We start from the raw sequence: 21,981 nt of genomic DNA, 5'->3' as shown, positions 1-21,981 counted from the left end.
ATTACGTCTGTCTTTACCATCTCGGCTGTGCACTCTCTCGATCCCGAAAAACCGCAAAGCCGCGGGATCTCATCTATAAGTATTGGTGGTATATGTATGCAATGTAAAGATTTCATATGTTGCAAAACAAATGATGTAGTGTATGGAATTAAATGTGAGTGTGGACGATTTTATATCGGAAGCACCACACGTCCGATGCACACTAGATTCCGAGAGCATCTTTACTCATTAAGAACAAGAAAGAGCTCACCTCGAGTTATTGATCATGTTTGGGAAGTACATAAAGGAGATCCCTCGGCTTTGCGGTTTTTCAGGATCGAGAGAGTGCACAGCCGAGATGGTATAGACAGACGTAATGATCTCCTCCAAACGGAGGCGCGCTGGATTATGCGTACGGATGCTCAAAGAAAACTAGGTCTTAATGACAAATTAGATCTAAGTATATTTAACCCACTAGTGCACTGTATATGTTACATAGTTAGTATGGTCGAAAAAAGACATATGTCCTAGTGTTACTACAAGTTTGTAGTTCCCGCCGCCTGATGAGATCACTCAGGTATTTAACCAGGACCTCGTCAGTGGGCGTGATGGTCTGACGAAGTACGGAAGTACGACACAGCTGTTACCTGCATGCTGAGGCCCTCGGCGTTCCTGTCCATTCACCTGTCTGACACCGCCACCGTGTTTATGCAATAAAGAACTGTTTTGAAGCTACCATCTTGGGTTAGTGCCGTCCTCCATTCTTTTCTTACATATTGGAATTGTCTGTTGTCTTTGGATCTGTATCTATATTCTGTTATAATTTACAAATCTGTTTAACTTTCTGGAGCCAGTTGATAAGAAAAGAATTTTTTTTTTTCACAGGAATGCCCCTTTAAATACAAAAAAAAAATAAAAAGCTAGAGCTTTTTTTTTTTTTTTTACCAAAATGTGTAGCAACATTTCTCCAGTACCACAATGCTTTTGTCAAGCACTATAAGTAGCTTTTTTTTGCATTTGAATATTAAGTAGTGTTGCAGTATTTTTTGGGGTTCCTATTGGATATGCAGGGGCCCATGAGGTCAGGGTCTAACACTTTGGGCCCCAGATAATTTATGGCATGAAACTACATTTTAAGCCTACACGGATAGTGCTCTTTTACCTTTGATTGAACAGCTTTGTCCCATTTACTTTGGTAGAACAACACTGCAATACCCTGATCCACCACACAGACGTTTGAAACACGAAACAAGTAGGAAAATCTTAAATGGTCACTGTCATTTGATCAAACTTTGTATAGATCAATAGAACAAGCACATATAAGAAACTTTGTGATAAATCTTATTAGACAAAACTGCTTCTCTCTCTCCTATTATGAAGCTTTTTCCCTTTCTCTCCTGCTGCTAAACTTTTCCACTCTGAGAATCAGCTGAGATAGGTCCTGTGTCTGCAAGACAAGCAATACAAGTATTTGGAGGATAGAGGAAAAAGCTCCGCCCACCAGTTCTAGGAAAACTTCAAATTAGAGAAAGCCTGCAGAGCAGAAATCTGCTGAAAAATACCATATGCTCGTTATATAATCACCAGAAATAGTGCTGCTTCTCTTGTACAACCAGGGCAGCTTATCCTGTAAAGTCACCTTTGGGGTATGTTCACATGAGCGGACCCACAGCATATTTTATGCTGCAGATCCGCCGCTGAAGGACCACTGCATGGTGGCTTTACATGTGCCTGCTCGACGCGGCAATACGCAGCTACAAGCAGACACACTGCAATGTGCAAGTTGCCACGCATGCGCGGTGTACTCGCACACACCACGGCCGCTCTCCCTGCTCCATGAGCTAGGCCGAGAGCTGCCGCAATGTGCTAGTACACTGCGCATGCATGCTGCGACTCGCACATCGCAGTGTGTCTGCTCGTAGCGATATATTGCCGCTCCTAGCAGACACATTTAAAGCCACCATGCAGGGGTCCTTCAGCGGTGTATCTGCAACGTAAAATACGCTGTGGGTCCGCTCATGTGAACGGGACCTTAAACTGAATTAAACACTGAACAGGCTGCAGGACTGTGGTCCCTCCAAAGCTGATCAGCCAGGGGGCCAGAAGATAGACTATCTTTGTAGCCCTACATGTTTTTCTATGTCTGTGTGGACAGCGTATTTAGCTCTAGAGTCTTTAGAACAGGGGACACACGAGAAACAAATGCCATTTATCACTGAACACAAACTATGGAGGACAAAACAAACAATAAATACCAAGCATACCATTGTGACAGGGACTTGTTATCAGAGATTACAACCTGTCCCATCACAGCCAAAGAAAAATGAGGTCATTAGACACCTGTCCTTATGTCCTTGCAACCTACCTGCCACATGCAACTATACAGACATTACTGACAGGACTATAGTGACCTCATTTTTCTTAAACAACCGGAAAAACACTATACAGTTTATAAATATATATATTATACATATATATATATGCTTGTCCATCAATCAACATTTGTATTATGAATCACTTTGCATAATATAGGTGAAACACATCAGTACACATTTTCACTTTTATGTATAATGTTTGTGAACACTAGTTTCATGTGTTTTTAAAGGATTACCAATAAAAGAATTAGGCTCCTTTCACACTATATGTTGTTCCGTTTTAAAGACTCGTTAAGAAAACCCTTAAAAATGGGCATTATACGGCCGTTACAAAATCCCATTCAAGTCTATGGGATTTTTTGATTATCCGTTATCACCAGTTATAGCGTGTTATGAATAATGGACGTTATTTGTGATGGGAGAAAAATTAGTGAATGTAATGTTTTTTCTCCCATCACAAATAACGTCCATTATTCATAACGGATAATCAAAAAATCCCATAGACTTGAATGGGATTTTGTAACGGCCGTATAATGCCCGTTTTTAAAGGTTTTCTTATCGGATCTTTAAAACGGAGCAACATATAGTGTGAAAGGAGCTTTAGAGGGGTTCTCCACCATAAAGTTATTTTACTACAGTAACCCCCCCTACCAACGATGGCCCCAACATACGATAATTTCAACATGCGATCTCTCAGAGGCCATCGCATGTTGAAGGCAGCATCAACATACGATGCTTTTGTATGTCGGGGCCATCGCATAAACGGCTATCCGGCAGCGCAGACTGCTTCAGCTGCCACCGGATAGCCGTTTACGGTGCCCCGTGTGGTACGCTGACGATCATTTACCTGTCCTCGGGGCTCCGGCTCCCGTCATCCAATAGAAGCAGCATGCGCAGCGACGTGATGGCGGCGACGGAGAGCAAGGATCCCGGGGAAGCAGAGGCCTTGCCGGTGTGTCGGGGACACCCTGGGGACGCGGCGATAGTGATGGACGGCGACATCCAGGGCAGCGGTGACGAGCAGTGACGGTCCGGAGCAGCGGGGACACGCGAGTATAACCTCCAATACCAGTGGTCTTCAACCTGCCGACCTCCAGATGTTGCAAAACTACAACGTTGGCTGTCCGGGCATGCTGGGTGTTGTAGTTTTGCAATATCTGGAGGTCCGCAGGTTGTAGACCACTGTCCTATACTTTACATTGCACGGATCCCTCAACATACAATGGTTTTAACAAACGATGGTACATTTGGAACGGATTACCATCGTATGTTGAGGGACCACTGTACGTTCCTGCCAGACAGTAATAGCCATGCTCGGAAAGGATCTGTGCTTATCTTGGGGCTAAATGGCTGTGTGGTGAGATTACCATAAGGCTGTGACTGTTGAAGTTCGTTCATTGAAAGGAAAACGGTCACCCACATTATAACCCAATACACCGGGTTATAGTGTGGGTGAACAGGAGACCGATGCCAAGTCTCGGACTGCTATACCTACCTGCAGCCCAGAACCCCAATCCTCCAAAGGCCCCCTCTTCCAGCACTGACTTGCGCTTTGAGGCAGGACCTTTGGAGTATCGGGGCTCCGGACTGCAGGTAAGTATAGCAGTCTGAGACCCTGCATTGGTCTCCTGTTTACCAGCACTATAACCCGGTGTATCGGGTTATAGTGCGGGTGTACGGGTGACTGTTTTCCTTTAAAGGGGTACTCCGGTAGGAAACTATTTTTTTTTCAACTGGTTCCACAAAGTTAAACAGATTTGTAAATTGCTTCTATTAAAAAAAAAACTTATCAGCTGTTGTATGAAGTTGTAAAGTTCTTTCCAGTTTGACCATAGTGCTCTTTGCTGAAACCTCAGTTTATGTAAGGAACTGTCCAGAGCAGGAACAAATCCCCCTCTCCTGCTCTGGTCAGTTCCTGACACGTACAAAGGTGTCAGCAGAGAGCACTGTGGTCAGACTGAAAAGAACAACTAAACTTCCTCTGGAGCATACAGCAGCTGATAAGTACTGGAAGGATTAAGATTTTTTAATAGAAGTAATTTACAAATCTGTTTAACTTTCTGGCACCAATTGATTTGGAGAAAAAAAAAAATAGTTTTACCCCGGCGTACGCCTTTAAACTACAAATCCCATAATTCCTTATTTGTAAGTGTGAGGTAACTATTCACCCTCTCACACATCAGCCACCCCCCCCCCCCTTCCCCACTGAAACACACCTGTGCTGCCTTCAATGCAATAGACCAGTGTTTTCTGGCCAGGCTGCCCTCTGTGTGCAAAACTACAATTCTCCCTCCTAATCAGCTAAAATAATTTGGGGCAAAGATCACATAAGAATTGCAAGACTACCAAGAAACACAGGTACAGACACTATATTATGAACGACACTAACTTTACAGCCCCTGTAGCACAGTCAAATAAAAAAAAAAAATCTTGGAATACCCCTTTAACATCATTTGTAAATATCTGTAAAATCAGGAAATTACAAGTAGAATTCAGTATAAACACAAAGCCAAATTGTGCCAAATAGCACCTTAAAGGGGTACTCTGCTGCCCTGCTTCCAGAGCTCCGCTCCCCAGCGTCCGGAAGTTTATTGTTCCAAACGATGTGCGGGCTTCCGTGTTCAGTGCCACCCCTTGTGACGTCACGCTCGCCCCCTTGTGACATCACGGCCGCCCCCTCAATGAAAGTCTATGGGAAGGGGGCGCGACGGCCTAGACTTTCATTAAGGGGGCAGGCGTGACGTCACGAGGGGCGGCCCTGAACACGGAAGCCCGCACACAGCGTTCGGAACAATAAACTTCCGGACGCTGGGGAGCGGAGCTCCGGAAGCAGGGCAGCGGAGTACCCCTTTAAAAGTCCCTGGCAAGACTTCGCTTGCTAAGGAATTTAGTAAGTCCTGTTATTAGTATGGGATAAAAGGCAGGTTTGGTAGCGCAGACTTTCATCACCTTTCTGGGCAACCTTAAGTTTTCAGACTGACCCAGATCAGCACTAGTCGCTATGCTTAAAAACTAGGTGTGAGTCCGTCTGCAAGTGAGGCTGTGAAGAACCTGCACAATTGTATCTGTGCCTGTATAGACAGAGAAGTGTTCTGTATTAGAGCCCTGCAATGGGACTGGGATCCTGCGGGACCCTTCCCAGCCTCAATCTTCACCTGCCGCCAGGCCCGGTAAGTCAGAGTGGGCTTGTGCTTAAGTAATGCATCTACACAACACACTGCCACCAAAGTTATTGCAACTTCACAGTGTGCTGTGCTGCGAGCCCGGCCAGGTATGTGAGTGCAGATTAGACTGCATCGGTTGGTGATCCTCCCAGGGCCTGCACTGCTATTCACATGGGGATAAGTGCACTGCAGAGCATTGCACCCTAGTGTCTTCTACAGACACTAGGGTGCAATGCTCTGCAGTGCACATACCCCCTTGTGTATAACAGTGTCCAGACAAGGATCCAATGCTCTGCACATACCCCACCTGTATAGGAATGTGTACACACACTGCTATACACATGGGCGTATGTGCAGAGCATTGCACCCTAGTGTATGTACAGTTCTATATTAGCGGGAGCGGGCGGGATTGGACAACAAATCTTGTGGTAGTGGACAGGATCGGGATTGAAAAAACATGGCTCTATTCTGTATAGCTATCACTGAACAAACAGGATTTATTTTGTGTTTATGCTTGAGTGTGAAGGCTGATTGTGTTTTGGTGTTGAAAAATTAAAACAGGAATAGCCCTGTTTAAACATTACTTCTGTGTCCCTTTCTCTGACTGCTATTTTGCTGATATTTGACTGGCTCTATAGAGCTAATCTCTTAACAGCTAGAAACCCTCCAGTGGTTACAGAATATGGGTATATCCAGATGAAAACATCGGGGCAACCTTGAGGCACAGGTATAACTTTGGGGGAAGATGAGGGGTGAAAAGCTAATATTCAAAAATGTTTCCCTATAGGCACAACATACCTAATCATAAATACAAATAGAATACATCTTCATATGAATAATACAATTTTTTATCACCATATGTTACACAGGTACATACATTATTAAAGAGAGAACAAACCATGATAAAATTTACTGTGGGGACTTTACTAGTTGGCCAAGCAGCAGATTGTGGCGCTCAATGCCAAAGCCATAATTTTCTATTAGGAACATCACATAAAACACTTTAAAAGGTAGGGTCACACCTGGTGCATCTGCAGCAGTTTTTCCGCTTGTGGATTTTTTGCTGCAGAATTACGTCAAGGTTGTTACTAGTTGACTTTAGTGAGTAGCAACATAATCTGCTTGTGGAGTTCTGCAGCCGAAAATCTACAAGTGGCATTTCAGCTGCAGGAGACCCGCTAGGAGGCACCAGGTTTAACCCTACCTTCAAAGGGGGTTTTCTGGCTAAAATTATTGATGGCCTTTCCTGAGGATAGGCCATCACCTGCTGATTCGCAGGGTACCAGATGTTGGAGGCATTTGGCTCCAGTCAATAAGAGGTAAGAAGCAGTAATGCAGTACCACCACTACAAACTAAAGTGATCCAACTGCTTCTGGTTCACTTAACTGTATAATTATATTATCTCAGAAAACCTTTATTAATAAACCCCAATGACTCATAGTTGTCTTCTATAGCTGTTGCCTTTGCTTTCCTCATCTTCTCCATTTAAACACATGAATGCTTCTTCCAGCTATGACGTTCCCCTACAGAATTGACCACCCAGGCATCTTAAGCTATTTATTTTTACACCACATGCCCCAATTATTTACCCAGAATAAATGTTACAATAGACCTGGGACATGTGTTCCTAATGCCCAGGACCAACTACTGCAGAACTTCCTTGAGAGGAAAAGCAGCGTGGTCAGAAATACATTTTGCAGCAGAGGTGGATATTATAGGGAACAACACCCCACACTATATATTGGCATTGATTATGTAATTTCAAGGCTTTACCCACCTCCAATCTATAATATTCATATAATAGTAAAATATATAGTAAGAGTAAACCCAGTATATAAAACATTAATAACCAGTAACACAGCTAGGGCTATTTTCACACTGCCATCATGCCCCAACCTTAAATGGCCGTTAGGCTTTTTATTTTTTAGCCCTTAACAGAACAGGACACAATGGGCAATAACGGGTCCCAATGGATCCCATTTACTATAATGGGGTCCGTTGGGTGCCATTATGTAGGGGGAGTAGCTCCCCTGGCGGCCATCACACTGCCACTAACGTGTCATAACTGCAGTGTGAAAGAAGCCTAACGCAGCTTCTTCTTTATTGTAATTGTAGTGTGTGTGGCATAGGGGCAGGGAGGGGAGAGGGGGTCTAAGGACATTGAAATGCGACCTGTCACTTAAAGTACTTTGCAGAGCATGGGCTCAGGAGTCCTGCCTGTATACACATATACACAGTTCACAGCTCAAGGGCTTGTCAGCAAAGCTTACACCAGCCAAGCAAAAGGAAATATTATACCAGTTTATTTATTACCAGTAGCCTCAGTCTATGACTCCCAATCTCCACTTCCGTAGCTCACCAGTCACCATATTAAAAGAAAAAACAAAGCATTGTCTATCCTCCGGCAGCAGTGTCACAGATGACTATGTCTTCATATACACTGTACTTTGTCTTTAACTTCCTGATACTGCAACATAGACCTCAGTTTATATTTCCCTCGGTTTTTGTGTAGCAGTATTCCATGTAACACAAAAGGTAATTGCAAATCAGAGTGTTCACAAACTACAGGCTTTTTAGCTGATGCCAGAATACAACATCAACCATGCCCAGAAAGATGCCAGGTGTATTATGGGGGATTTTAACATATAAATTGCAAATAAATACCGTATTTTTCACCGTATAAGACGCACTTTTTCCTTCCCCAAAACTGGGGGGGAAAAGTTGGTGCGTCTTATACGGCGAATACACCCCTATCGCGGCGGTCCCTGCAGCCATCAATGGCCGGGACCCGCGGCTAATACAGGACAATACCGATCGCGGTTATGCCCTGTATTAACCCTTCAGATGCAGCGATCAAAGCTGACCGCCACGTCTGAAGCGAAAGTGACACTAACCCGGCTGCTCAGTTGGGCTGTTCGTGACCGCTGCGGTGAAATTGCGGCATGCCGAACAGCTTACAGGACACCGGGAGGGACTTTACCTGCCTCCGCGGTGTCTGCTCCGTGCCGGGATCCCCTGCATGGCCGGCGCTCTCCTTCGACGTCATCACGTCGTTGCGCATGCTGTCCAGTCATCCAATAGGAGCGGCGTGCATAGCGACGTGATGACGGCGACGGAGAGCGTGGATCCCGGGGAAGAAGATGTCCGGAGCGTCGGGGATACCAGGGGGACAGCGATGGAGCGACATCCAGGGCAGCGGTGACGGGTTCGGAGCGGCGGGGACACGTGAGTATTACCTCCTATACCAGTGGTCTTCAACCTGTGGACCTCCAGATGTTGCAAAACTACAACTCCCAGCATGGCCGGACAGCCAACGCCTGTCCGGGCATGCTGGGAGTTGTAGTTTTGCAACATCTGGAGGTCCACAGGTTGAAGATCACTGTTGGGTTCAGAATCTTTTTTTTCTAGATTTTGCACCTTTAAAATTGGGTGCGTCTTATATGTCGGTGCGTCCTATAGGGCGAAAAATACTGTAGGTCTACACACAATAGCTAAGTGAATAGTATAGTTGACATAACTAAATACAAAGCAATAAGTGATAGGAGGGGTGTAACAATAACGGTCGCAAGGGGTTTGACCTGGACTGCAGGGAAAGGAGGGGCGTGGCTTTTTAACTGTGTATGCATCTTTAAGATGCACACACACATGTGAAAGTATGCTGCGTCTTTAACAGAGTTGGCGGCTCTGTCCTTGTTACTTTTGCCAGAACCTTTGATGCGGATCATGTGTCTGTGAGACGCTGCCTGCACCAGAAGATCAGAGAGGAGCAGTTAAAAGGAAAAAAAGGCTAAGAGCTGTGGAGAAATAATGGGAGACGTAAGTGATTACTAGTGTTGAGCGGCATAGGCCATATTCGAATTTGCGATATTTCACGAATATATGGACGAATATTCGTCATATATTTGTTAAATTTGCATATTCGTAATATTCACGTTTTATTTTCGCATATGCGAAAATTCGCATATGCAAAAATTTGCATATTCAAAATTAGCATAAGCGAAAATTTGCACGCCAGTCTCACACAGTAGTATTAGAGCCTTCTTTACACCACACAAGCTGGAAGCAGAGAGGGATGATCACTGTGATGTGTACTGTGAAAAACAAAACAAAAAAAAAAAACGAACATTCGTAATTACGAATATATAGTGCTATATTTGCAAATATTCGCGAATTCGCAAATATGCGATATTCGTGGATAAAATTCGCATTGCGAATATTCGCGAGCAACACTAGTGATTACATTTTTCTAGTAGTCCGGCAGTATAGAGACCTGACTACTATATGGGGCAATATCAAGGTCTAACACTATAACAAGGCAGTTTGGGGGTCTAATGCTATATTAGGGAAGTATGGGGAGGGTTTATACTATATGGGGGTACAGAGGGGGCTGCTGTATTCAGGCACTGAGATTCTTCATTCACAAGTGTGCGAGCAGAGGGCATGTCAGTATAAAGAATATGTTTAGTGTTCTATACTTGGGGAGCTGTAAAGTAAATAAATCAGCAAGTAAAACTGATGTAAAATAAACATAAAAACTGAATCATATCCTGCTATACAAAACCAAATATAGATTTGACCCTTGTATACACACTATACATGACAGACAAAGTTTTGCAACAGCTGGAGAACCATAGGTTGGCTCATAGTATCAATAGTACCAATTTCTGATGTTAATAGCAAAGTTATTTCCTATTTTCACATTGTTTCTGCAGAAGAAGCCAGTTGTTTTAATAAAATGTATAGCCCTGAATCCATGGACAAGCAAAAGGCTGCATGAACAAAACCTGTCTGCTGTCTAGCTGTGCATGAGCATAAACTCCTAAGGATTACACATTTGTGAACTTGACAGTCAAGAACGTACTGTAAACTTTTACTGCCCTGGACCATCAGGGAATTTACTAATAATCTTCACTCTCTAAGCAATATATAGCTTTAGCTATACACAGGCTATTCAATTGTTTTAGCTTTTACCCAGGCTCTTCGGCACACAAGGGCACCAATAATTCAGCCCAAAGCACATGTTTCCGTTCAGACTTAATTTAGGCAGCTTTATTTGCTTCTCATCCAGACATAGGTATTCACATTCACAGTACAACGAAAACCCTAGGCCGTCTGGCCACTACTTATACAAACAGTTGTGGTCGCCATTGTTGACACCTCTGAATATTAAGTATACCATGTAAAATATCTCCACTAATATATACAGTGACCCCTCGACCTACGATGGCCCCGACATATGAAAATTTTAACATGCGATGGCCTCTCAGAGGTCATCGCATGTTGAAGGCAGCATCAACATACAATGCTTTTTTATGTCGGGGCCATCGCATAAACGGCTATCCGGCAGCGTTGACTGTTTCTGCTGCCGCCAGATAGCCGTTTACAGTGCCCCGTGAGCTCCGGTGATGTCTCTTACCTGTCCTCGGGGCTCCGGCGCGTCCTCTACGGGATCCCCTGCATCGTCGGCGCTCTCCATCATCGTCATCACGTCGCTGCGCACGCCATCCCGTCATTCAATAGGAGCGGCGTGCGTAACAACGTGATAGCAGGGACGGAGCGCACGGATGCCGGGGAAGCAGGGGCCTTGCCGGAGCGTCGGGGACACGGCGACAGCGATGGACGGCGACATCCCGGGCAGCGGTGACGGTCCAGAGCGGAAGGGACAGGTGAGTACAACTTCCTCCAACAGTGGTCTTCAACCTGCGGACCTCCAGATGTTGCAAAGCTACAACACCCAGCATGCCCGGACAGCCAACGGCTGTCTGGGCATGCTGGGTGTTGTAGTTTTGCAACATCTGGAGGCCTGCAGGTTGTAGACCACTGTCCTATACTTTACATTGCACGGATCCCTCAACATGTGATGGTTTCAACAAACGATGGTCCGTTTGGAACGGATTACCATCGTATGTTGAGGGACCACTGTATATATTTACATTTGATCTAGTTTGATACATAAAAGTACAAGACCTGGGAGGTAAAAAGGATACACATATGAAAATAAAATCAGATTAACATGTGATGAGTTAGAAACCCGTCTCATCTGCCTCCACCATGTCTCTGCTCACATGACTCTCATAAGCCTATGAATGGCATATCTTATGCTTAAAAGGGGCCAGTATTATTCCCAGTTCTTTACTACAGTGGAAAACATTTATTTTTTTAAATCAACCGGTGCCAGAATGTTAAACAGATTTGTAAATTACTTCTATTTAAAAATCTAAATACTTCCAGTAATTATCAGCTGCTGTATACTACAGGGAAAGTTCTTTCCTTTTTGAATTTCTTTGCTGTCTGACCACAGTGCTCTCTGCTGACACCTCTGTCCATTTCAGAAACTGTCCAGAGCAGGAGCAGATCCCCATAGCGAACCTCTCCTGCTCTGGACAGTTCCTGATGTGTAGAAGTAGAAAAAGAAAGACCCAGAAAATGAGCCTTGTGCATTACCCTATATAGAAAAGAGAATAGACCCCACTACAGAGGGAGTCGCAGACTCTATGAAGTGGCCGCTCACCTTGAGCATATAGTTAACATGCATATAAGCTCTTATAGAGGTACGAGGGGTGGATGCAGATCCTGTGCAAGCATGGAGGTCTTCTGGAGATATCCAAACGAAATCCTGTGTCGGTATTGGGAAGTGGAAGTAAAAGTGACCTTATTCCAGGTGCTCAGACATTCAAAGAGAGAACACAACCAGGTCGCGGATGCAGAAGTCAAATTACTTGTTTTAATTTTGTACAGCGATAACGCGTTTCGGGGCGAATCAAACCCCAGGGTACCCTGTCAATCTGAAGAATGGGTTGTTTCTCCCTGAAACTGTTTTACAGTATTAATATTAATACACATGCAAAGCATCAGGTATTACAACTAATAACTGCTAAAATCAATGTTAAAATTCGTATCCTTTAGATATATAGAGTGTTCTCATACTTCACCTCTAGGTGATCATGTAGATGACATTCTCAGTTGCCACAGGAGAGAAATTTTTGTGAAATGTTAAACCGTGACTAGTAAATCTAATAAATTAGAGGAATTATACATTTTGAGGACATATGTGCACTAACTGCATTGTTCTTGTCTTCGGTTTTTGACACAATGTAACAAGGAAATTTCTAACATGAGCAAAGAGCTCCCTCTAGTGGCCCACGCTGCAATTACTGTCTTTTTGACCAAATGTTGATATATATTTTATATACACACACACCAAACATAGTTCTTCCAATATACATATGAATTTACGGAGTACAAAGCACAGCATACCTTTTATACATGATAAGGAGCCCAACAAATATTGTAGACATGGTCCCTTATGAACATTAAGGCTGCATTCTCAGAGACGGATTTTGTGTCACAAATGGAAACATATCCATGTTAAGAAGTGCAGAAAACTATTCCTTTGGGAAATATGGCTAATGAATGAATGCAGCCTAATATTGATGAGAAATCGTAGCACAGACATCTTCTTGTGTACATATAATACTATGGACATAGCACATAGAGATGTTCCCTAATTCAATACTGAAGGTGTGGTGATGGATGGATGGATTGATGGATGTATAGATAGATATTGGGAACCTACATATTACACCCACAGCAGCCTTTAGGACATACTATCCTAAATCCACAGACAATAATAAGACCTCGAATGAATCAACCAGTCCACAAGGGCCGCACTATCCTGTGAAACCCCATAACCCAGGAGTCAGAACTTTGGATGGATGACGTGGCTTCTACTACTACTACAACCTGGCTGCTGCTACCTGAACTGGGGCTGGTACTGCCACCAACATTCTTACTGGCAGAGGACATGACATTAGTCTTCTGTCCTCTACCCCATTCAACAATTCCTTTTCAGACATATTTTTTTAGGTTATTTTAATCTTATTTTTTACTCACTGGCTGGTCAACTTTAACTTTCAACGCGTTGTTATCTTACAACCAGGTGACTATAACATGTTTGATTAAACCAAGAATGTAGACGTGCTAGCGCTTTGAGAGCTAATGTGCGTTAAATATATATATATTTTTTTATTGTGCAAGCAAGTTACAAGCAGGTAAATATAACATGTTTGGTTAATTCAAGAATTTAGACACACAAGCATTTTACAGGGCTAATGCATGTTAAAGGAGTTAACCAGATATAGAAAAACAGAGCTACTTTCTTTCAAAAACCGCTCCCAGTCTGTCTCCAGGTTGGGTGTGGTTCTGCAGCTCAGTTTCTTTGAAGTGAATGGAGCAAAGTTATAAAACCACACCCAGCCTGGGGACAGACGTGGAGTTGTTTTTGAAAGAAATTAGAAAAGAAATTGTGTTTTTCTATTCCTGCATAACCCCTTTAATCATACATACATTATATTTACTTGGTTGTAAGGTAAAAATGCAATAAAAAGTGGCAACATTCAAAAGTGCATTAACCCTCTAAAAAGTTCTTGTACATCTATATTCTTGGTTTAATCAAACACACGTTATAGTTACCTGGTTGTAAGGCAATACAAAATAAATAAAAAGAAACTATGTTTAAAAGGGTTATCCAGGAATAGAAAAACACAGCTAATTTCTTTCAAAAACAACTCCAAGTTTGTCTCCAGGTTGGGTGTGGTTTTATAACTTGGCTCCATTCACTTCAATGGAAATGAGCTGCAGAACCACACCCAACCTGGAGACAGACTGGGAGCAGTTTTTGAAAGAAAGTAGCTCTGTTTTTCTATATCTGGATAACCCCTTTACATCAAGAATGTAGATGTACAAGCACTTAAGAGGGCATGTTAAATGTGGCAGATTTTTATGGTAATGTTAACTTAGAACTGGTAGATATACTGGGTGTGCACTTCAACCACATAAAATATGAGGTGGCTTAATGCTGCATTCACAGCAATTTAAATAAGTATTGCTATCATACAAGTCAGCCCACAACTTTGCACAAATATTTGTATGTGTCTGGAAAAAGGCTAGCTGGGATTTGTAGAGCACAATAAGGCTTATGCAGGAAGAGACCGCATAGGAGATCAGTCCACAGATCAAGGCTTTGCTCTCTTTGCTAAGAAATAGTATACCCTAGGCTTCGTGCTCAGCCAGCTGTGGAGGTTATTGTTCATGAGAAGACTTTTTATTTTTCTGTATAATCTCCTGTCTGTCTCTCTAGAATGCTGGCAGTGGCACACGTTTTGCCTTTAAAACTGTGTAAAAGTTTATACCTCTTTAGATGTTGCCTATTGGCCTGGGAGCTGACTGACACCTAAACCAGCAAATGATTGTTTAACCTGGGGTCATCATGTGATAGTTGCAGGGAATGCTGATCAACCTGACGTCCCCTTTTACTGACCCATCCTTCCTGCTTTGTTTGGGCGCCAAAAGTGCCATGTGTTTCTCATTCCTCATGTTACTGATTTTGCACATTTCCGGGTTCACACAAGCCAAACCAGGAAATGTTAGAAAGTTCTGCGAGCCGCAGCCAGACTGAAATTTGGCTTCCTAGTCGACCTTTTCTTGTCTATCTATATGGATCGTAGGTTTAGAGTCGCTGCGAAGCACGGCCCCTTCCTTGGTGTCCTAGTCCATCTCAATCGCCGGGGGATCTTCCGGGAGCTCAGTTTCATGTCCTTGGTTATCTCTGCCCTGGGGTCTCATCTGCAGGCCTTATGGACGAGTGGGTTCGGTCTCAGGACTGATCCCCTTTCGCTAGTGGTGGTTCTTCCCACCCTAGGGGACTGATTTGGTACGGCCGCGGATGCAGCAGCTGTGAAATGAGAGACAGATGAGACTACTGTCCATCATAATGTTATTAGGTCCAGTCCATGCCTACGCAGGAACACTTCCAGGGAGACCACGCACTGGACGTGGGGATCCGGGGCGCTAGCCGCAGATGCGGCAGCCTGTGGAGGAGGGTATGCACAAGCTAAGAAACCCCGACTAACTCAGGTGAAATCCCTGGCAAGGACCTGCCACGGCGGGTCACATACACAACCTGACAGCGTGAGAAACCTGCCGAAATTAGGTATGCCAGAGGCATACCTCAACCGATTCAAAGTAGATTGCCATGTCAGAGCCCGTACAGGGAAACAGAAACAATAGAACAACCCCCAACAGATATTAAGCTGAAAAAAAAGAGATATTACAGGCCAAGGCTGTAATAGTGAATGGATGTCACGAGTAGAAATGAAAAATAAGGGCACAATTTAATCATTGGCCACAAGAAATTGCCATAGAAGGGTAGCGTGGGGAGCTAGGCACCCTGCCCTGATGAAGTCTGCAAGATCTTTCAAGTTAGACGGGCAAGGACGCCCCGCACCATGCCCCCCCTGCAGGGACACAAAGGAAATGCACCCACGGGAGCCCTAGAAGTGGTGATGGCCAGGAAAAGCGCGCATAGAGGTGCAGCGCCGCACAGCTCAGAGAGCAGGGAACAAGAGTGGGCTGGGCCGGGCAAGCTCCCACCGGGTTGGAGCTCAGGGAGACCACGGAGCCGCGCAGACTACAAAGTGCCGACTACATTGCAACCCCCGCAAAGGTGGAGGGGTGGAGCCAACGCTGCTGGAGGGGTACCTCAGCACAGCCGAGGGTAAGCACCCGCCGTTTGCAGCAAGATCCGTGGGGTGCACAAACCTGGAAAGGGGTAGCTGCCTGACCTCCCGGTTCGCGCACTGTTCAGAGGGAGAAGGACGAAGCTACTGCCGCCATAACCCCCTGAATCTTAAGAGGCGGCGCTGCCTGGCCCCCGGTTAGCACGCTGACTCAGGGGGAGAAGAAGGCCGGAGCCATGTGCCGCCATAACCCCTGAACTATGCCGGCTGAACAACCAGCGTAACAGAGGAACAGCAAAGCTGTTCAGAGGTGAGCCGGAAAAGAACTCCTGCAGAGGCAGCCGCTGCAAAAAGGCCATCAGGTGTCCTCCCAAGGACCCAGTATGCAAAAAACACAGACGACCCCCCCAATGAAAGCGAGCCACTACTGCAGACGCCATCATCTTATACTCACCAAGGTGTCTTCAACCAGCTTGTGGCCATGCTGCATCATATCAGGCTAAGATAGCGGGGCGAGCACGGGCAGTGGGGGACCCGGACCCAGGGTACAACCTCCAGGCGTTGGCAGTTAGCAAGAAGGGGTTAACAGTACATACTCTATGCCTTTGCCCCTTAGTTGCATATGCGGAACAGGTAGCGCCATGCTCCTGAACCCCCACCTGAAAAAAAGGAAACTAAAGGGAGATAAAAACCAAATAAATACAAACTAAACAGCCCTTACTAGAAAATAACAAAGACCAGATGTCTTGCCTCCTACTGACACTAGCTAAAACTGATTACCTCACTTCCAGTGGGCGGGTATATCCTGCCAGGGAGGAGCAGACTTATTTTTTTCCTAGGGTCAGTGCCTTCTAGTGGCAAGAGCACATACCCATCATTATAGGTGTCCCCCAATGAAGAGCACCCAATAAATATATTGTTATTTATCCTGCATGTTGAATGCCATAAACATAAAAAATCCAATCCCAGAACTACAGTTGAATGGAATAGAAAGTAATTAAAAAGTCCCATGTTCCCCAAAATAGTATCTATAAAAACTTCAGATTAGTGCATAAAAATATATTTTCTAAGAGAAAGGCAAAAATAAAAACTTGGCTACAACTTTAAATGGTCACTGTCTCACCCTAGTGCAGGATTCACCGCTTACACTATGCAGGACTGCTCAATAATGTCCTCAATGTTCTGCTGATCCGGGGGGTGTACTATAGAGATACAGAAGAGCAGGAACCCCTCCTCTGTGTGTCTGCAGTGTATGGGAGACAACATAGACTATAGTCCCTACCCATCAAATTAGGGACAGAGAACTGCAGAGAAGAAAACTAGTTGCCAGGTGCAAAAATGACAAATATGAATGTAAAAAAATTGCCACAAACAGTGCTACTTCTCACACATGACTGCTTATCCGGAAGTTACCTGAAAGTGCAGGTACGCTTTAAAGGGGTCATGCTAAGATGAAAGCTATCACCTATGGGCATTGGTGGGGGCACGGCCACCGAAGGCACTACATTAAAGTGCAATTGTCCCTTAGAATAAGCTTGCAAAGCTGCACACACAGGATGCATTAGGGCTTTACAATCCTATTCTTGCATACCTTTACTGTAAAAAGAAGGCTTTTGTAAACTTACAAAAAAAAAAAACAGCCTTGTAATTTCACCCAGGAGTTGTCCAGACAGTCGGGACCGGGGGTCTGTACAGCCAGAGAGAGGTGGTGCGGCCGCAGAGCAGAGCGGACCTCGCCTCCTCCAGACTGGATTACAAACTTGTAAGTATAGATCAGTCTTCTTTTTCAGCAAAGATTTGGTTAGAATAAGATTGTAAAGCCCTAGTGCCCTGTGTTTGCAGCTTTACAAACCTATTCTACGTAATGGAGCAAAAATGAATTGTCACCATTGCTCTATTGATTCTCTTATGGAATTTAAAGGGGTACTCCGGTGAAAAACACTTTCTTTTTAAATCAACTGGTGCCAGAAAGTTATACAAATTTGTAAATGACTACCGGAACTCCAGCCGCAGATACATCAGCTCCTTGGATAAGCGAAAGACAGCGGAGAAAACCATATAGATCACTGTCTGGCCTACTGGTATGGGTCCATAGTAGACAACGGGTCAATCCAGCAGACACCTCACACTAGTAGTGGGGTACCACAACCATAGAAACAGAGAAACATAGAATGTGTCGGCAGATAAGAACCATTTGGCCGATCTAGTCTGCCCAATAATCTGAATACTACGAATAGTCCCTGGCCCTATCTTATATGAAGGATAGCCTTATGCTTATCCCATGCATGTTTAAACTCCTTCACTGTATTTGCAGTGACCACTTCTGCAGGAAGGCTATTCCATGCATCCACTACTCTCTCAGTAAAGTAATACTTCCTGATATTACTTTTAAACCTTTGCTCCTCTAATTTAACCCCTTAAGGACCGGAGGTTTTTCCGTTTTTGCATTTTCGTTTTTTGCTCCTTGCCTTTAAAAAATCATAACTCTTTCAAATTTACACCTAAAAATCCATATGATGGCTTATTTTTTGCACCACCAATTCTACTTTGTAATGACGTCAGTCATTTTGCCCAAAAATCTATGGTGAAGCGGGAAAAAAAATCATTGTGCGACAAAATTGAAAAAAAACCGCTGTTTTGTAACTTTTGGGGGCTTCCGTTTCTACGTAGTACATTTTTCGGTAAAAATGACACCTGATATGTATTCTGTAGGTCCATACGATTAAAATGATACTCTACTTATATAGGTTTGATTTTGTCGGACTTCTGGAAAAAATCATAACTACAGGCAGGAAAATTAATACGTTTAAAATTGTCATCTTCTGACCCCTATAACTTTTTTATTTTTCCGTGTATGGGGCGGTATGAGGGCTCATTTTTTGCGCCGTGATCTGAAGTTTTTAACGGTACCATTTTTGCATTGATAGGACTTATTGATCACTTTTTATTCATTTTGAAATTATATAAAAAGTGACCAAAAATGCACTATTTTGGAATTTGGAATTTTTTTGCGCGCACGCCATTGACCGAGCGGTTTAATTAATGATATATTTTTATAATTCGGACATTTCCGCACGCGGTGATACCACATATGTTTATTTTTATTTACACTGTGTTTTTTTTTTATTGGAAAAGGGGGGTGATTCAAACTTTTAATAGGGGAGGAGTTAACTGATCTTTATTCACTTTTTTTTTTCACTTTTTTTTTGCAGTGTTATAGGTCCCATAGGGACCTATAACACTGCACACACTGATCTTCTATGTTGATCACTGGTTTCTCATAAGAAACCAGTGATCAACGATTCTGCCGCATGACTGCTCATGCCTGGATCTCAGGCACTGAGCAGTCATTCGGCGATCGGACAGCGAGGAGGCAGGAAGGGGCCCTCCCGCTGTCCTGTCAGCTGTTCGGGATGCCGCGATTAGCCGCGGCTATCCCGAACAGCTCGACTGAGCTAGTCGGGAACTTTCACTTTCACTTTTAGCCGCGCGGCTCAGCTCTGAGCGCGCGGCTAAAGGGTTAATAGCGCGCGGCGCCGCGATCTGCGCTGCGCGCTATTAGAGGCGGGTCCTGGCTTCACTATGACGCCGGGCCCGCCATGATATGACGCGGGGTTACTGTGTAACCCCGCGTTATATCAGAAGAGCAGGACCAAGGACGTACCAGTACGTCCTTGGTCCTTAAGGGGTTAAAACTATGTCCTTGTGGTAGTTTTTCTTCTTTTAAATATGCTCTCCTCCTTTACCACGTCGATTCCCTTTATGTATTTAAAAGTCTCTTTCATATCCCCTCTGTCTCTTCTTTCTTCTATACATGTTAAGGTCCTTTAACCTTTCCTGGTAAGTTTTATCCTGCAATCCATGCACTAGTTTAGTATCTTCTTTGAACTCTCTCTAGAGTATCTATATCCTTCTGGAGATACGGCCTCCAGTACTGCGCACAATACTCCAAGTGAGGTCATTCACCATTGTTCTGTACAGCAGCATGAGCACTTCACTCTTTCTACTGCTTATACCTCTCCCTATACATTTAAGCATTCTGCTAGCGTTTCCTGCTGCTCTATTACATTGTCTTCCTACCTTTAAGTCATCTGAAATTATTACTCCTAAATCCCTCTCCTCAGATACTGAGGTCAGGACTGTGTCAAATAATCTATATTCTGCCTGAGGGAATAATAACGCTTTATTTATTGTTGTCCTTAGTGGGATTTGAACCCAAGCCCCAGCACTGAGCTAACCACTGAGCCACCATGCAGCTGCAGTAGAAACCCCCCTTTGCAAACCTATGTTGCTCTGGACAGTTCCTGACACGGACAGAGCTGTCAGCAGAGAGCACTGTGGTCAGACAGAAAAGAAATTCAAAAAGAAAATAATTTCCTTCGTAGCATACAGCTGCTAAAAAGTACTGAACGGGTAAAGATTTTTTAATAGAAGTAATTTACAAATCTGTTTAACTTTCTGGCACCAGTTGATTTAGAATTTTTTTTTTTTTTTACTGGAGCACCCCTTTAAGAATATTGCTGAGGGCTGTGTTTTTAAGTCCTTTATAGGGTGAATAGAGCATGCTGCTGATCCTTTAATTTTGGGATAAGGGGCCTTTGTTCTCATGATCTGCCGGGATCACAGTAAAGGAATGCCCACGAATCAGTATATTATCACCTATATTGTCTATAGGAGAGAATGCCTTGAAGCTAGGGTCACACGGCAGCTTTTTTTTTTTTTTTTTTTAAACTTCCTCTGCTGTTTTTGAACCAAAGCCAGAAGTGGATTCAAATGGAATGGAAAATACAAAGAAAGAACTTGGAGCTCATTCACGTATTTTTGAAGCACTGGTAGGGAGCCCCATTTGGGGCGCTGTGCTGCACTTTGGCAACCAACAGGTTTCCTGACAGTTTGGTGTCTGTTTAGCAGGCTTTAAATAGAGAAAATAAATTACAGCTTGAAGTATTTTTTTTTTTATCCCCTGATGTGCACTTAAGCCTAATACTTCCTGGCACACTTATGGCTTTGGCAAAAAAATTGCAGTGGCAAATTTACCAAAAAAAAAAAAACACTGTCATGTATGTAAGCTTCAAGGCATTAAAAGTAGAGAAAACATAATTCTTCCTAAGATATCAAAGTGTAGACCAATGCTTCCCAACCAGGGTGCCTCCAGCTGTTGCAAAACTACAACTCCCAGCAAGCCCGGACAGCCAAAGGCTGTCCGGGCATGCTGGGAGTTGTAGTTTTGCAACAGCTGGAGGCACCCTGGTTGGGAAGCACTGGTGTAGACCAGCATGGCTGTAATTACAATGCAATGCCTCAGCATGTGAAATGACTTGTATCAGACATTCAGGACAATAATAAGCTAAAAAGGAAGAGTCGTATCATATACACAAGGTCTGAATTTCATCTCATGGACACATTCTTCTCAGCTAATTGACCAAATTAATTTTAGGAACAAAGTACCTTAAAAACCTCCAGCAACCTCTCATTACTTTTCTTGCTTTATCTTCGTAAAATATGATGGTGAGCAGCATCTAGCAGACCTGCAGGTACCTGAAGTGAGAACGGAATAATTGAATCCAGCCAGAAAATGCCTTGTAAGAAGTGGTGCAATCACCAGTATGATAATCATTCTGCTTTTATTAGACAAGAAAAGCTATCCGGATACAGAGGCAGCGCTTACTGGACTGTGCCACGCCAAAAACACTTTAACTCTCCATTAACTATAGCTATAAAGCATTAAAAGAATAAGAAAAGTTTCCAACAGTGGAAAATAGTTTTAAATGCGCCGAGTTGTTGTCATTGCTACACGAGAACAAAGACAGACATTGGGTTTCTAAAGATAAGTATGCAAGTTGTTATGTGCCTTTTAGTGAATGTGCGGCTGGTTATCTGTACACAAACCGCTGCTTTTACCAGCAACATTAAAGGGGTATTCCAGGAAAAAACTTTTTTTTATA

At 43.8% G+C, this 21,981-nt stretch overlaps 1 long non-coding RNA gene across 1 annotated transcript in view; it reads right to left on the bottom strand.

Moving 5' to 3' along the window:
- Window positions 1–21,981, bottom strand: part of LOC130293577 (uncharacterized) — a 57,467-nt gene extending 35,486 nt beyond the window's left edge. Inside the window, exon 1 of the long non-coding RNA XR_008848249.1 lies at window positions 21,485–21,981. This is a non-coding gene — a long non-coding RNA (uncharacterized LOC130293577). The remainder of the gene's footprint in view (window positions 1–21,484) is intronic.

The sequence above is a fragment of the Hyla sarda genome, chromosome 10 (genome assembly GCF_029499605.1).
Source record: "Hyla sarda isolate aHylSar1 chromosome 10, aHylSar1.hap1, whole genome shotgun sequence".
NCBI lineage: Eukaryota > Metazoa > Chordata > Amphibia > Anura > Hylidae > Hyla > Hyla sarda.
Note: the sequence above shows the minus strand (reverse complement) of the source record. Positions and strands in the feature narration are given on the sequence as shown.